At 42.4% G+C, this 15,719-nt stretch overlaps 2 protein-coding genes across 2 annotated transcripts in view; one reads left to right on the top strand and one right to left on the bottom strand.

Annotated features, from left to right (window-relative positions):
* Positions 1 to 15,719, bottom strand: part of LOC134532771 (coiled-coil domain-containing protein 174) — a 159,745-nt gene that overhangs the window by 52,103 nt on the left and 91,923 nt on the right. The gene's annotated exons all lie outside the window — the stretch shown is intronic.
* Positions 1 to 15,719, top strand: part of LOC134533515 (uncharacterized) — a 112,787-nt gene that overhangs the window by 28,125 nt on the left and 68,943 nt on the right. The gene's annotated exons all lie outside the window — the stretch shown is intronic.

A 15,719-nucleotide genomic window follows, 5' to 3' on the forward strand; every position in this document is an offset into this window, starting at 1 on the left:
GGTGGTTGAGGAGGTGACCTAGTTGGCCGAGGAGGTGGCCGAGGTGGCCGAGGTGGTTGAGGTGACCTAGGTGGCCGAGGATATGACAGAGGTGGCAGAGGTGGCCGAGGAGGTGGCAGAGGTGGCCGAGGAGGTGACAGAGGTGGCAGAGGTGGCAGAGGTGGCCGAGGAGGTGGCAGAGGTGGCCGAGGAGGTGGCCGAGGTGGCAGAGGTGGCCGAGGAGGTGGCAGAGGTGGCCGAGGAGGTGGCCGAGGTGGCAGAGGTGGCCGAGGAGGTGGTATAGGTGGCCGAGGAGGTGGCCGAGGTGGCCGAGGAGGTGGCAGAGGTGGCCAGGTGGCCGAGGAAGTGGCAGAGGTGGTTGAGGTGACCTAGGTGGCCGAGGAGGTGGCCGAGGTGGCAGAGGTGGCCGAGGAGGTGGTATAGGTGGCCGAGGAGGTGGCCGAGGTGGCCGAGGAGGTGGCAGAGGTGGCCAGGTGGCCGAGGAAGTGGCAGAGGTGGCCGAGGTGGTTGAGGTGACCTAGGTGGCCGAGGAGGTGGCCGAGGTGGCCGAGGAGGTGGCAGAGGTGGCCAGGTGGCCGAGGAAGTGGCAGAGGTGGCCGAGGTGGTTGAGGTGACCTAGGTGGCCGAGGAGGTGGCCGAGGTGGCCGAGGAGGTGGCAGAGGTGGCCAGGTGGCCGAGGAAGTGGCAGAGGTGGCCGTGGTGGTTAAGGAGGTGACCTAGGTGGCCGAGGAGGTGGCCGAGGTGGCCGAGGTGGTTGAGGTGACCTAGGTGGCCGAGGAGGTGGCCGAGGTGGCCGAGGAGGTGGCAGAGGTGGCCAGGTGGCCGAGGAAGTGGCAGAGGTGGCCGTGGTGGTTGAGGAGGTGACCTAGGTGGCCGAGGAGGTGGCCGAGGTGGCCGAGGAGGCGGCAGACGGAGGCCGGGCTGGGACGCGCGAGGCCGTCGTCAGGAAGCCGCGGGGGAAATGTGCGAGTCCAGCACCCGCCAGGGGCTACAGGGTCACCCCCCGGCCCCTCTACCCCCCGGACAGCCACGTCCCTCCGCAAGACGTCCTGAAGCAGGCCCTCCCGCCCTCCCGCCACATCTCACAGGGGAGGAAGGCACGACGTGGGGGAATTCGCTTCGGGACCAGACTCCGTGTATTAGGAGAAGGGGACGCAAATATGTTGGATTCACGAGCAGGGCACGTGGGAATCACCAAAATAAAAGGGTGGGGAGGGGACAGTGAGTTATGCGCGTGGGTTTTTAACCTACACGAGTCTTCTCTGTATGTGATGCTTGTACCTATGTTGTTTTTACTGCCCATACATTGGCCTGTTTTGCATACCTACAATAAAAAGAAAACTAAAAATATAAAATAACTGTTTTTTCATAAAACATAGTTAAGAAATTTACGTTTATCAACTCTGTTTCAGTCACGATTTTTCAAGCGCAAGCAGGGCCCCTCATTGAGCCCCCCCCCCCCCAAGTCTACGCCTATTATTATTAGTATAACTTTAGGATGTTCGCCCCTTAAAATAATAAAGCGCACTGACCCGCCAATTAAGAGAGAGAGAGAAAAAAAATGTTGAAGATACAAGCACAGTTTCACTTCGGCGATCGGCGCAGCGGCCTGGGTGGTGACGTAGGCCTACTTGCTTGCTGTTCAGACGCTCGTGTCTCGCATGTGATCACAAGCTACGAAGACAAGTGACGCACGCTGAGAATGACAATGCGAGCTGTCCATACCCCTTGATAAACAAAGTAGGTTTTTAAAATAAAAATAAATAAAAAATTGGTTGTCTGTAAAGTCGGTTTACGGACGATAGTTTAACGTGACACGTCATAACAAAACATTGATGAAATGATTGCATACACTTATGAATAAAATTAAATCATTTTTATTGAATTATCATCATTTTGTATGGATACAAAGAAGGAGTGAAATGAAATCTACAATTTAATTGATAAATTTACTTTTATTTGCACTCATTAATTCAAATATGTTTATTACTTTAACGAAGAGATTATTTCAACTATAACTTTTATGCATGTTTGCTATTTAACTTCTTCCAATCTGTGTTATTCTGTTAAGGATAGGACGATGATAGGAAAAGTAGGAAACGAATGGGAGTGTTTCAAGTTTAATGTGCCTCGAAAAAGTGAAATCGATGGTTGTTCCAATCGAGTGTAAGAGAGATAGATGCGGCGCAAGCGTACAATGAGCGTAACGGGACACAGTGCAACGGGACAATGTGCGTAACGGAACACTTTTTCGTGCGTGCAGCCGGCGTTCATCGATTTATTAGACGTTGTCACGTCAAAAAAAAATCTCTTCTAGAAATGCTTCTGGGCACCGAACCTTCAGAGCAACCGAATCTCAGCTCATGTATTTATGTACTTCCGGAATCTCGCTGCATGACTAAGCTTCTAGACGGTGCGTGCGTACAACCATCGCATGCCGGGGTTTCTTGGTGTACAATCTCTTAGCTTTCGGTATACGTCATTTGGTGGGGTCATGGAATGAAAATGTTTAACCACGTTGTTGCCCTCTGCGGAGTTCACAAAGTCAAATGTAAACTTTATAGTATTAACTGTTTAGTGTATTTTATTACAACATGGCTATTATTTTAATAAAAAATTCACCTGTCGAATATCAGATCCAAAACCAGGGTTGTTATTTTTTATTTGAAATCTGTACAGCTTTTTATCGGAGCCGTTTCATTTCACAGTTTAAAATTTCGGTCTGCGAATCGAATGATTCGATAGTCGACGTAGCTGCTCCGGCAGCGAATTCTAGCGGCGGGTGCGATAACTACGTGTCATTGGCGTCAATTATCGTAGTTGAAAACACAATATATTTATCACGCTGGGCGTTATTTTAAATAATTCTACGTTTCTTGTTGTGTCCAAGTATCGTATTATACGTGTACCTATACGAGAACACATGACTCTTGCTCGTCACCGAAGTTAGATGTCACACGTCTCTGGCGAGTTTTTTTTTACTATGCTTTCGCGGGGTCGTTACCACAACGCCGAAATACCACAACGCCAAAATACCACAACGCCGAATGTACAATAACACCGAATACCAAATTGACCGCAACGCCGACAGCTAGAAAACTGATGTGTACCACAACGTCGAAATACAGTAACGCCGAAAAATGTTGCAGCGGGGAGGGGGGGCCACAGGAGCAAAATGAAATACAACTGAATGAATTTGTGTGCTAACCTTACCTAACCTAACCTTTGTGGCAGTCCTGCAATGACATTTTTTCGGCGTTAAAGGTATTTCGGCGTTGTGGTACACAGCAGTTTTCCAGCTGTCGGCGTTTTTAGTCAATCTGGCATTCGGCGTTATGGTTTTCGGCGTTATTGTGCGTTCGGCGTCGTGGTGCGTCCCCCTTTCGCGGAGCAATCATCGAAACAATCCACGCTCGGGAGTTGAATGTTAACCTCGCTGGGCGGGAGATGCGGAGAGTGTGGCAAATTGGCTGTACTCGGCTGCGGGAAACAAGTGAACGGTTGGAGGAAGCCGGGGGGGAGGGTGGGGGGTAGGAGAAGGGAACACGAGCCAATCTGCATCCCCGGGCGGGTGGTAATGGTAAGGGGGCGGGGGCGCGACCTCAAGATGGCGCGATAACTGTCGGCGGCGCGTGGCCTTCGCGCGCCGCGCGGACCGGTTCCCCCGGCGGGCGACTCGGGGTCAAGACCGCTGAGGCGCCGTCGGACCGGCCAGATGATCAGGCGATCCGTGCGGCGCCCAGTTTTCATTTCATCCCCGTTTCCTTGGACACGCGCCGTTTAAAGTTTTGTGCGATGTTTGGTCACGGGAAAAAAAAAATTTCATAAATGCAAAATCTACGTAAATAAAAAAGGTAAATGTTCGTTCGTACAAAAATCTTAACTCTCCCGAAAGTTCTTCGCCGATTTCATTTAAATTTTGACACAACGTTGCATTCGAATACGCGCGTGTTTTTATATACGTACCTAGTCCACACATGTGACAAATAAAAAGACACACACACACACGTATATACATAAAATTGAAAGCGGCATAGCTACGCATGCCGGAAATTAGCTAGTAAGAAACAAAAAAAAATAAAATAAAAATAAAGCCACAGGGAAAAAAAAAGCCTAAATCAGCTGACAGATCCGTCTGTTTGTTTATGTTCTACATACGTTAAAAATTGATTCACATACATGAAAATAACTGTGTGGTTTATTCTTATTATGTATGTATATTCTTCCCGTGCTATGATATAGTAGTATAATTTTTTTTTAAATTAAATTTCGTGTCTAAGGCCTCCTCCACAAAGTGGTTACCAACTGGCGCTTCTATATGCAATAATAAAAGTGAACGAAGGATTAAGAGGAAAGGCGAACAGTATAGTCATCACATTTTTTACTTTGACGGCGACGTCGTTTCGAAGCTGAAGCTGTCGCATACTTCATCTAGTTAACTAGGTCGGCCTAATAGAGTTTCACGAACTTGGCGCCCCTCCCAGTAAAGGCGCCCTCAGAGCTTTTAACGAAAACCGACCCGCAGTCACTGCGACCGAACTTGAGTTCCCCACGTGCGTCGAAGTTCACGCCGAGCCTATCTGAGAACCAGCAGGCTGCCGGAGAATTCCGTCTCTCGGTTGAAAAGAACAAAAAAAAAAAAAAAAAAAAGAGCTAACGGCGAGCAAAACTTCTCACGTGAACTTCCCTGGAAGTGTTTCGGAACACAGTCTCTGATCGCTGTCTAGCGGCGTGTCTGGCATCGCACTGCCTGCGGCAAGAAAGTTTCTCAACCATTACACACAGGGACTTAACTAGATGGGACAGACGGGGCTCGTGCCCAGGGCGCCGGATTTCGGCGGAGGGGAGGGAGGCTATACTGGCGGAGTAATTTTTACTATAGATAACCTATTTATTTGAATGTCGTAGTGTCAGAACACACACAAAATGTTTGAGGGCAGGCGTGCTGAATTATTTGCATTGAAAGATACATTGTTCTCTGTTTCAACGAATTTCTTCCGGAGGACCATAAATATATTAAGAGTCTCATTTAGTGAATACAACTATGACAACGAAACGATAGCCATGTACAAATCAAACGACCAGGCTGCACGTGGCCCGCCATCTTTCCGAACTGTTTAGACGCCACGCCAAAAGGGGCACAAGTAACACTTCACAAAACAAGGACATAAGTCACAAAGTCCGAACATACATACATGTAAATGTTCAGATATTAAAAAAAAAAAAAAACTGGTGGGTATTTTTCGCGTACTATCCAACTTGCGATTCATTAAAACTGAAATGACCGCAAATAAAATATATTTATTTACTATCTAATTTAAACCAAAAAATATTTGGAATAGTGGAATTAATATGTGATGGCGATATGAGACGTCGGAAAAAAGTTTTTTATTTGTTTGGGTTGAAAAGAAAAAAAAAGGGGGGGGGGAGATGACTTCTTGCCCCGGGTGGAGACTAGTCTAGTTACGTCATTGATTAAACAATACAACAAATTTCGAAAAAACAAACACACGATTAAAATGTCATACAAACTGGTGTCACGTAGTTCCTTAATTTAAAAGTAGATACAGCATCAGATCTTCAACTAATTTTCATGCTAACGCTGACAGACTCAAGAACCCCTTATTCGATCATACCCCTTCCCCTCTAATTTTGTACAGTTAGCAGTGTTTTGAAATTTTTACGTTACGCATCTGGAAAAAGCAACTTTTACATAGTAATGTCGATAGTAGATACTGTGTTTTAACACAGTACGATCGCATTCGTGAGACTTGGTGCGCTGATGAATACTTTTTCATAATTTTTTTTTCCATAAAGAATCCAAATATAACATTCTGTGGTGTTTCAAACCCGTGTTTTTCATCCTTTTTAATTTGATTCCTTAACTAGACCGCAATATAAAAAAGAGCATAAGGTAAAGTGATAAAAGCTACCGTGAAAGCATTTGTCAGGTATAACATTTAATCCATATAGAGAGTATAAAATGGTAAAAGAAAAAGCAATTTTTTTTTGCAGGCGAAATTGAATTTCCTGTTTGAACATGATTCACGGGGATAAAAAAAATTGGTTGTCAAACCCCTTCTGCCAAATTTCAATGAAGGCAAACAATGACTCACCTGACGTGTATTAGCGCAACATTATTTATAAACAACTTTCCACCGGCAGTAAATCGAGCGTAAGCCACCCGACTGACTTCCCAACGTCCAAAGTTGTTTGATTTGAAACTAATTATGCTGACGTGTAACAGTGGAAAATTAATTTTGAAACCATAATGAAAACACGAAGACGATAGATAGCCTGAACATCCACGGTAACGGTAACTCACTCGAATACAAGTCGAGAGCCGTGACTTGAGGCAAAGCAAATTTGAATAACCTGCAAAGTTTTAGCTTAGATTTTACTTACGTGACTTTGCAAGTGGCCGAATAAATGAGCAAGTTTACTACCTATATTCGCCTGTGAACCCGGACTAGTCCATTGGTCGTCGAAAAAAAAAAAAGTTTTTGAAGTACGAAATTGTTTTAAAATAAATCAAACAATATTAGTAGCTATTATTTCTTTTGAATTGAAGCTGGAATGATATAAAAAAACAGCTAGGAAGCACTTGTAAGCAAATAAACAAGTTTACTCCTCCATGTTACGTCATGCTTCCTAATGCGATCGAGGATTTTTTTCCCCCTCCGAGAATTAGCACGACGGCACCAGCCTGCGCGCCTACCCGGTAGCAACACTGGACGATATGCGGTCGCGAGGTCGACTGGAATCCTCCTCGGATGCGACGCATGAGCGACCCGGGGCGAGCATGGGTGTTTCCGCCATAGAGCGTCTCTGTCGCCAGATACGCGCCATAGAGCGCAAACATTTTAGACTTCCCATTCACACGAATTTTCGGCCGCGGCCGACACAGCCTAAATCTTTTTTGTTTATGCCGAAAAAACATTTCTTAAGAATAAACGTTAGGGGTTTAACTTACAGTTGTTTAGGGTAAATAAAACATTTTGGATTCCGATTCTAAAAGTAATGTAAAAAAATATTTAAATTAAATATATCCTTTTTTATACTCATTCAAACAAGCACTATAAATGTGAAATAGATTTCGAAAATGGTCAAGTAGTTTTCAAGTTATTTTCTGAGAAAGAAACTAGCACTCTCTTTTATGTTATTAGTATGTACGTTAATTCGTGTAGTAAACAGAATATTTATGTTTATAACGATTATTGTTTTCACACGAACTAATGAACAAATACAAGAACTAGGTACACGTTGATGTTAACTAGCACATACGGCGTAAAGGCCACACAGAAAGTTATTGCGTGCGTGTGTGAGCATGCCGTACGCGAGACAGCAAACATCTGCCGGACTAAAGGCGGAATTACTATAGTAGCTCGTCGATCACGTGATCTGCAGCCAATCGGATGGGCCGAAAAATTATACCCGTCCGTCCGTCAAAAGCTTGGCCACAGCTCTTAACTGTCAACGGACCGTCGCACAGTGGGAGATTTTCGCGAAAACGTGGTCAAAAATACAAAAACCAATGTTATGTCATACAAACTTCATTATAGGGGTTTTCGAGGTCGCTGATTACGAATTTAATGTTAAATTCAATTAGTTAATGGCCGTTCATCTTATAGAGGCTAAAATAACAAAAAATACATATAATTTGTAGTCTATAATATGCATATTAAATGTTTGTAATTTTATTGAAAATTGCTCATCATGGTAAATAATATTTTGTATGTAACAGATATCTCATTCCGATTTATTGTTACAGTCAGTGGAACAAGTGATTCAATTTGCTGCTCGATATAGTTTTTTTCTCTTACAATGCATTCAGTGTTTTCATGGAGAAACTGCAGTCTGATTGGCCTACAAAACCTGGGAGATGAAGGCCTCGGATTCTTCCATATAACAATTTCGTGCCAAGATTTCAGTTCAGAAGAAACAAGTTGCAATGGTACAAAAGACGTTAAGAACACATTTGCATCCGAATCAGAATCGTTGTTGAATCTTTGCTTGTACTCACTGTGTCCCGAGCTCCCATCACATTCCCATTTACAAATTAAACTTAATGCACGCACATCGTCGGGATGTAAACTTTGTATCACTTCTTCTTGGACTAGTAAAATACGTTGACAGGTGTGATCTAACAGACTTTGAAACTTCACTTCTGCACTTTTCTCAGTAACTGTGATACTCGTACGCGGTACACAACACCTCGATTTCGCTTCCCTTACTGCTTCATAACTGGGATACAATTTGCAGTTGTGTTTTCGCGCTGTTGATCTAATTGCACTGTATTGATGCCTACTCAATTTAGCTTCAACCATTGTAGACAAAGCCTCATCTGCAGATATTGTCTTCTCGACTTGCATACTATATAACGATTCCGATATTTCGAAGCTCTTGTTGGGGTAGTTGTGGTTATGTATTTTACTATGTTGGCAGCATCTATATTACCAGACGAATGAAGGCTCATCTGAGTGGCATAAGACAGCATCGACATGTCTACATTTGTACGTAGTTGCTCTGTTCTCCTTCGTTTCGTTCGTTCACTACTTGAACAAAATTCCACGGAAGGGTATCCACGTTTCTTTGCCGACTCTCCAGAACTGGGATTACTTACCGGAATACAAATGTTCTTGCTGAGCCATGCTTGATTTTTATTCAGAAAATAGTCAATGTTTCTTGAAGATTCTTTCCATTTAGTGTTTAGCTTAGAAAAAAACGTGGACAAAGCAGGCCTTTCACTCGCAGGTATTGTTATAATGCAACCCCGTTTCTCGGACAACACTTTCTGTAGGTGTTCTAGACTAGTTCTTGTATCTGTAGTTAAGAAGCCCTTCAGCATCAAGAATAGCTCCCTCCTAGTATATGCCAGTTCTTCTTCTTCTGATCCTAAAATGAAAACTTTGCATGACTGCAATGCAATGGCACTTATTAAAACCATTGGGCGGGTAAAAAAGTTCAGATCGGGGAAAGAGGGAAATTGGTTTGCAGTAATGGAGTCCTTTCTTGGATTATTTTCTGTATGAATAGAGTAACATAGATTAAAAACAATTTGTAATATTAAAAAGATAATATTCACAAATTATTAATACCATTTTGTTGAATATAATTAAAATAGTGTAATAAAATGCACTGATATTTTTATGTCATTCCGTTATAGTGAAAAAAGAAAATACCAAAGAAATAGTCAACAAAATTCTACCATAATTAAGATGTCAAAAATTGTTCATTATTTGTGTTGTTTTTGGTGAATTCGTTTACAAGTTCTTTGTTCAGTGCTCATTTGCGTTCGCAACAGTAGACCCTTAGGAATAATGTCTTATTCGCGGGATTCATTCTTGGTTATGGTCGATCCGGAATTACTTAAGGGGGGAAATGCAACTGACTTGGCCTTAGAAGAGCTAGTTTTCTCGGAGTGCTTCCCATTTCACTGTTGTATTCCATTCATGCTTCGATTCCACCCAAAATCACAGTCACTGGCACTGAAGACCTAGGCTGTTAAACTTCGCTCAAATTTCTCAATTGTTGCCATTTCTTCCATCCCATCATTCCATACAGTCTCGTGAACAATTTAGGAAGTTTCTTCATCTCATTAGATAACAATCATTGAATTGTAAAACAACACAAGACATAAACTTAATAAATTCCTTATGGGTTTGTGTGTACCCACCCATCATTATATGGTTATTTTACAGCTGGAAAATCTAAAACAATTGTCCTTCTTAGTGAACAACTTTGAAGGACTTTAGATTTGTTTCTTACCAGCAGTAAAAAATTCTGTATCAATGAAAAATCGCACTATAGCAACGCTACATGTGGTTTTCATCAAAGATTTCTGAAAGGCTAGACCAGCACTAGTAAACTTCTCCAGACTTTAACAGACATCAATGACGATGTCAAGAATGAACTGACAATTAGTGAAGCTTATTAAGGAATAAGAAAAAAGGCATCTGGTATTAGACGGGCTATGCACATTTTCGACAATGATGGGTCGGCTTAGACCCGCCATAGCCTCAGGGAGTCGCCACCAGTGCAGCGATGAAGGAAAAAATATCGTACACAAAGGGTAGCACATATTAGCAGCTAGTTATTGTAAATTCGTATTACTAAAACAATAAACTAAACGCTCTATTTCGAAAGAAAGGTGCATAATGTGGCATACCCAACTAAAAGCCTCGATGTAATATGATAAAACTAAATTTTCATTATGTTCACAAAGTAGCTTTAGAAAGTAAAACAAAAAAACATTACAGCTTTATATATAACAGCATAAGGCAGCGATATAGACGCCATATCTCCAGGAATTGCATCCATTTTTCAGAACTCAAAAATATCAATTTTTACGGTTGCGACATTCACTTTAGTACAGCATGGAATTATCTTCAACATAGTTAGGTCCGCCCAACGCACTCGACCCTCACTTGTCAGCTGCCGTGAAACCTCAGGATGTGGGAATTTCTTATTGCCATATCCGGTTTCCAATGCAGGGATGATCTAACATTACTACCACATCGCCAGTTTGGTCGGGATTTTAAGTTCGAGATTTGCATTTTGACCACGTTTTCGGGCAAATCTCCCACTGAGCGTCGGATGGAGCTACATCTATGGTTGTCCGCGGCAGTCAAGTGTTACCAGAACCAAGGGCATGTGGTGTTTGTATCGGTCGTTCAGATGTCTTGTATGCTAACAGTGAGGATATCTTTTTTTTTAAACTGGCGTGTCCAAACAACATCTCTGAAATTTTTTTTCCGAAAAATACGTACATAAACAGCAAACAACGTCTATGTAAATCACCGAGAGAGAAAAAAATCATGAATTGTTGGCAGCACTTCAGAATGACGGACGGATGAAACCAAGCTGTAAATCGTTGACGGACGGAAGAGTGGAGGACGTTGAGGCGACGGGCTGTTGTGATTGCACCCCAAGAGCACACCCTGCCCCCTTCCCCCCCCCCTTGGGGGATGGTGGGCGACCCAGTTCGCACAAGGCCGCCCCGCGCTTACGCGGAGGTCGTGATAGCCGCCGGCTCTTATCTATCGACCGCGCCGCAAGGAGAGAGCTCGCACGTCAAGTGCTGCGAAGTTACAGCCCTAGCCCGCTGCGTCCAGCTCGCAAGTGATAAGAGCAATTAAAAAGAAAATAAACAAATAAAACACTGGGGTGCAGGGGCCACGCGCGTTAGAAGTGAAACTTCGTGGATCCAAGTATAAGAATTTAAGTTTATGCACGCAAAAAATAACTAGAAATCGAGTTCACATTGAAAGTGGCAAACGTTACCTTCTAACCGTGTTAAAATGTGTCCCAACTGAAATGTTGCAAAATATTGTATTTTCACTGTAGTTCTACGTCAGTTCACCAACAATGCTGCTTCCTTCCATCTGTGTGTGACCATCTGCAATAAGAATCTTCAATAATTCAGTTGGACGGTAAAAGTAAACAATAAAGTTCACAATTGAGGTTCACAATAATTGTTTAAAACGATTGGGACGAAAAACCTCTTGTGTTGCCACCTGTGAAGAAATGTCTTTTTAAAACCATCAATAATTAAATTGAACTATTACATTAAACAGTAAAATACACTGGAACAAACATGGCGAGAAATCCTGCAAAGAGTTTTACTTTTGTCTTAATATCGCTGGGTATCACAGTCATCAGCGTAAAACAACAGAGTTATTCACAGGTAGCTGTAAGCAAAGGAGATTCCCAAATCCCTAAATTACGAAAAGAAATGATATAGGTGGCTCGGCCATACACAGACACGCAGGCTCGAGGTGACGCGACCTCCCACAATATTCACAGAAATAAATATGTGTTTTGGCCGCAAATAATGACTTTTGTCAATATGGACTGCACCAAATATTGTGTGTTGAAAACAAATAATAATTGTTGTAACGTTCACTAGTTGGCTTATTGGTGACAGCTAGATTATTTTGTCGATTATAAATGGTTTCGTTGAGGCTACAAAAAGTTTCCACTGTCATCAAAACATATTGTGCGCGGTAAACACTGAAATAAAATAAAAATTGTGGGGTGGAAATTGATTATTGAGGTATATACTGACCACAATAATTTGATGGTCTTCATTGACCAAAATACTTTACGGGTCTACAATGGTCATATAGCTTGGCTTGCAGCATACATATTGATATCTTCCGTGCGGCAGTAGAATGTACAACATAGTCACGCGCAAACACACACGTGATTAAATGAATGCTATTCTCGTAGCAGTGGTGCGTGCAGAAATCATTCTTGAGAGGTTGCCCGAAGTAAAGTGTTACAAGTTAATTCAGCAAATGTACGGCATGTGTGTACACTTGAACCAATTGCAGTACGCCTATACGTTTTTTTTCTCAGGAATATTACTTGTAGTGAATTTAAGTTTATACTTTTGAGTTTAGTGTGTGTTTCTTCTTATATTCTAAGATTGTCACCGTAAGGTTCAGATTCAGAGCTGACCTAAGCAACTTTGTGACGGTACGAAACGCGCAGGATGTTTATGTATCCTGAAGTGTCAGGAGCTGTAGAGAAGCTAGAAGCCTCCGAGTTGAGGTAACCCCCTCTTCCACCTAAACGCTCCTGTTTTGACGTTCCCTTCCAAGAAAAAGAAAATCTTCTGGCAACATCGCATCGGTCACAGCTACCTTGCTTACAAAAGGTTTCCCTTGAACGCCGAGTGGCAATGATGACGGCGCAGCGCCGTGTTTGACTTGGAAGAGACGTCGGAGAAGTACGATGTTTGTGGGACAGACGGTGCGTGGTCTAATATCGCGGCTTTTGTAACCCCCGGTGTCAGATCGGGCCAAATTACCTTTCAAGACCTGCTACGCTGAATATATCGACTGCAATATCGACCGAAACGTCGGAGAACCCACAGGGCAAGCAACCTCGGACAATTGCATAGAAATCCTGCAATCTGTCGCCACGTAAACAATCGTGCTATAATGAAGTGTTAAGTGGCACAAGGTTCTCCTGATGCTCTGCGTGTTGCATGGCGTTCCGGACAGCTTTAGCGAGACGGCAACCGTAACAAGACTAGTCACGAGCAGCGTATAAAGGCTGAATCTCACCATATCTTCCGTCTCCCCATTATCAATACCGGTCAAAATATATATGTTTTCAACAGTATGGAACGGAACTCATAGCAAACGGTACGTAAACAGAACGGAAGATGTGCGTATGTCCATTCTTTCACAGTCAATAGGGGCAGGCATTTATCGCGAATAATTCTGAACACCTGTTAGACGGCAACAAAGTATACGAGCGCCAGCGGCTTCTTCCTTGTGATTGGAGGCCGTCTGCGAGAGACGTTGTTGCCTTGTTTGACCGAGCCACTCAGGACGCGTTTGCTTTCGCACTGAATCACTGTGATTGGTGTTGTATCAATCGACATGTACCTGAAAGAAATTCACTCAATCACGAAACACAGACGATGCTACAGTGTTTTAACTTATAACTAGTCTCGGAATCTTTTCGCGAAATATGCATGCCCCTAACAGTCAATAATATTCTACGTAAACGGAATCGAACTGGTACGGAACGAAGACGGGAGGTATGGCGAGAACCAACCTTCACTCGTCGTTCGCACCAAAGCGCGACGGTCAGAGCTGAGATAGGCAACCAGCCCGCCCGTATGAACGTCGCCCTGCCTACAGGCGCAGGGGCCATGCCAGACTCCTTTTCAAGGCTAATGAGGACACACATACAAACAAAACAAAATCGTTTGTTTCGCAAGCGAGACGCGGCTGAGGATAGTCCGTCATCACGTCTGTTTTCTATGTAGCTCCCGAAGCGCGATCAGGCATTTTTATCAGTCCTTTGAAAATTTTTCCCTCAATAACTTAACGAAAAGTCTTTGAAATCAAATTAAATTAAAACAAAAATAATTATATACATATATATATTTTTTGAAAATATTAAAAGCTAACATAGTAATTCATTCTGTTGCGCTATGAAAAAAGTCCCGTAAAATTCGTGTTATTTCCCGGCGCCCGGTTAGACTTCACGGACCTGTACGTAATCGATTTGGTGTCGTTCATTGGGTGCCGTCATTGTAATATCGAAACTATAAATCAGCGTCTTGTATTGTACATATATATTGTGTGTGTACTTGGTAAGGGTTAAATTGTATATGATTTTTTTAGTGTTCTCTGTGTGTTGTATTTGTCTAATTTAAATGATTATTTCCCTTCTTAAAATCCTCATTTTCTTTCTCTACGCTTACCCGCCCAGTGTTGTTTTCATAACACTGAAATATCTACCTCACGCAACTAAACAAATATTATTTTCTTAAGTAAAGCGTTTAAGTCTGATTTATGATAATAATTCTGCAGAATATTATTCTGTAAATTCACAAAACACACAAGCAGATAAATTGACTGTGAAAAATGGCTTTGTTTTGGAGCTCTGCCGTTCGTCTTTTAACTGGAAATTAAAAGAAAAGAAAAATTGCCAGCGCTCCCCTAAAGCTGTAGTGTAATTAATGGAGTTGCGAAAGAATTCCTTGTTCCGAGCTGATGTATATCCCGCGCTCCGTTGCGAACCGACGCAAGAATTTAATAAGCCTGCGAAGAGGAAACGGCGAAGGAAGAGCTTGGTTCGTCGATTCCTGGCTTGCCGGAATGTTTCCTCTGACGAGGTCGCTGCAAGACTCGTGAGCTGAAGTCCTGATGTGTAGCTGTCCTTCTAATGGCCCCTTGCACGTGCCACATTTTTGACGTGACGTCTAATAAATCGATGAACGCCGGCTGCGCGCACGAAAAAGTGTCCCGTTACGCACATTGTTCCGTTACGCTGTGTCCCATTACACACATTGTCCCGTTACACTGTATTTATTCTTTTATTATTAAAAAAAGTAGCATCTGTCGGCGAGTGCAGTAATAATAGGTTATGTTAGATATTTGATTACAGTTTATTTATATGAAAACTTGTTCATAATTATATTTAAACGAAAAGTTAATGTGGTTTTCATTGCTTATTACAACAACAATTTCGGCAATAAAGGTTAATTATTTTTGCATTTAAAAAATCTGATTACTAGTATAATTTCAAGTCTTAATTCTTTTATTATTAAAAAGATTAAATTTTATTCATACAAGTATGCAAACATTTCATCAATGTTTTGTTACGACGTTGTCACGTTAAACTATCGTCCGTAAACCGACTTTACAGACAATCAATTTTTTTTTTATGTGTAACATCTTAACTCCAGGTATACGGCATTCGAAAGGAGTAATCCCGTGAATGGAACGGAAGTCGCATGGAACGGAAATTTGTAACCACAGTGCTGCCATCTGTGGCGGATGGCGCGAACCAAAGTTCACAGACACAAAGAGAAACTTTACAATATTAATTGTTTACTGAATTTTATCAAGTTGGGTAGTATATTAATAAAAATATTCCTCCTCAAAAATCAGGTACAAAGCCGGTGTTTAGAATTTTTCTTTGTTCAATTTTTCTTTTGCTTTTGTGGAAACGTTTCATTGTATAGTTTAACCTTTCGCTGCGACAGTGAAATCATGCGGCGGGTGCGGGAACTACGCGTGGTTCACGTTTATTTCGTATAATTATCACGTTAGGCCTTATTTAAAAGAATTCGAAGTTTTAATTTTACGTAAAAATTTCATCTTATTGGTGTATTTGCAACATGAGAACACATGACTTTTCTCGTTACCGAGGTTAGATGCTTACACATCACTGCCGAGTACTGAAAGATT

Source organism: Bacillus rossius, chromosome 6, assembly GCF_032445375.1.
Source record: "Bacillus rossius redtenbacheri isolate Brsri chromosome 6, Brsri_v3, whole genome shotgun sequence".
In the NCBI taxonomy this organism is placed as follows: domain Eukaryota; kingdom Metazoa; phylum Arthropoda; class Insecta; order Phasmatodea; family Bacillidae; genus Bacillus; species Bacillus rossius.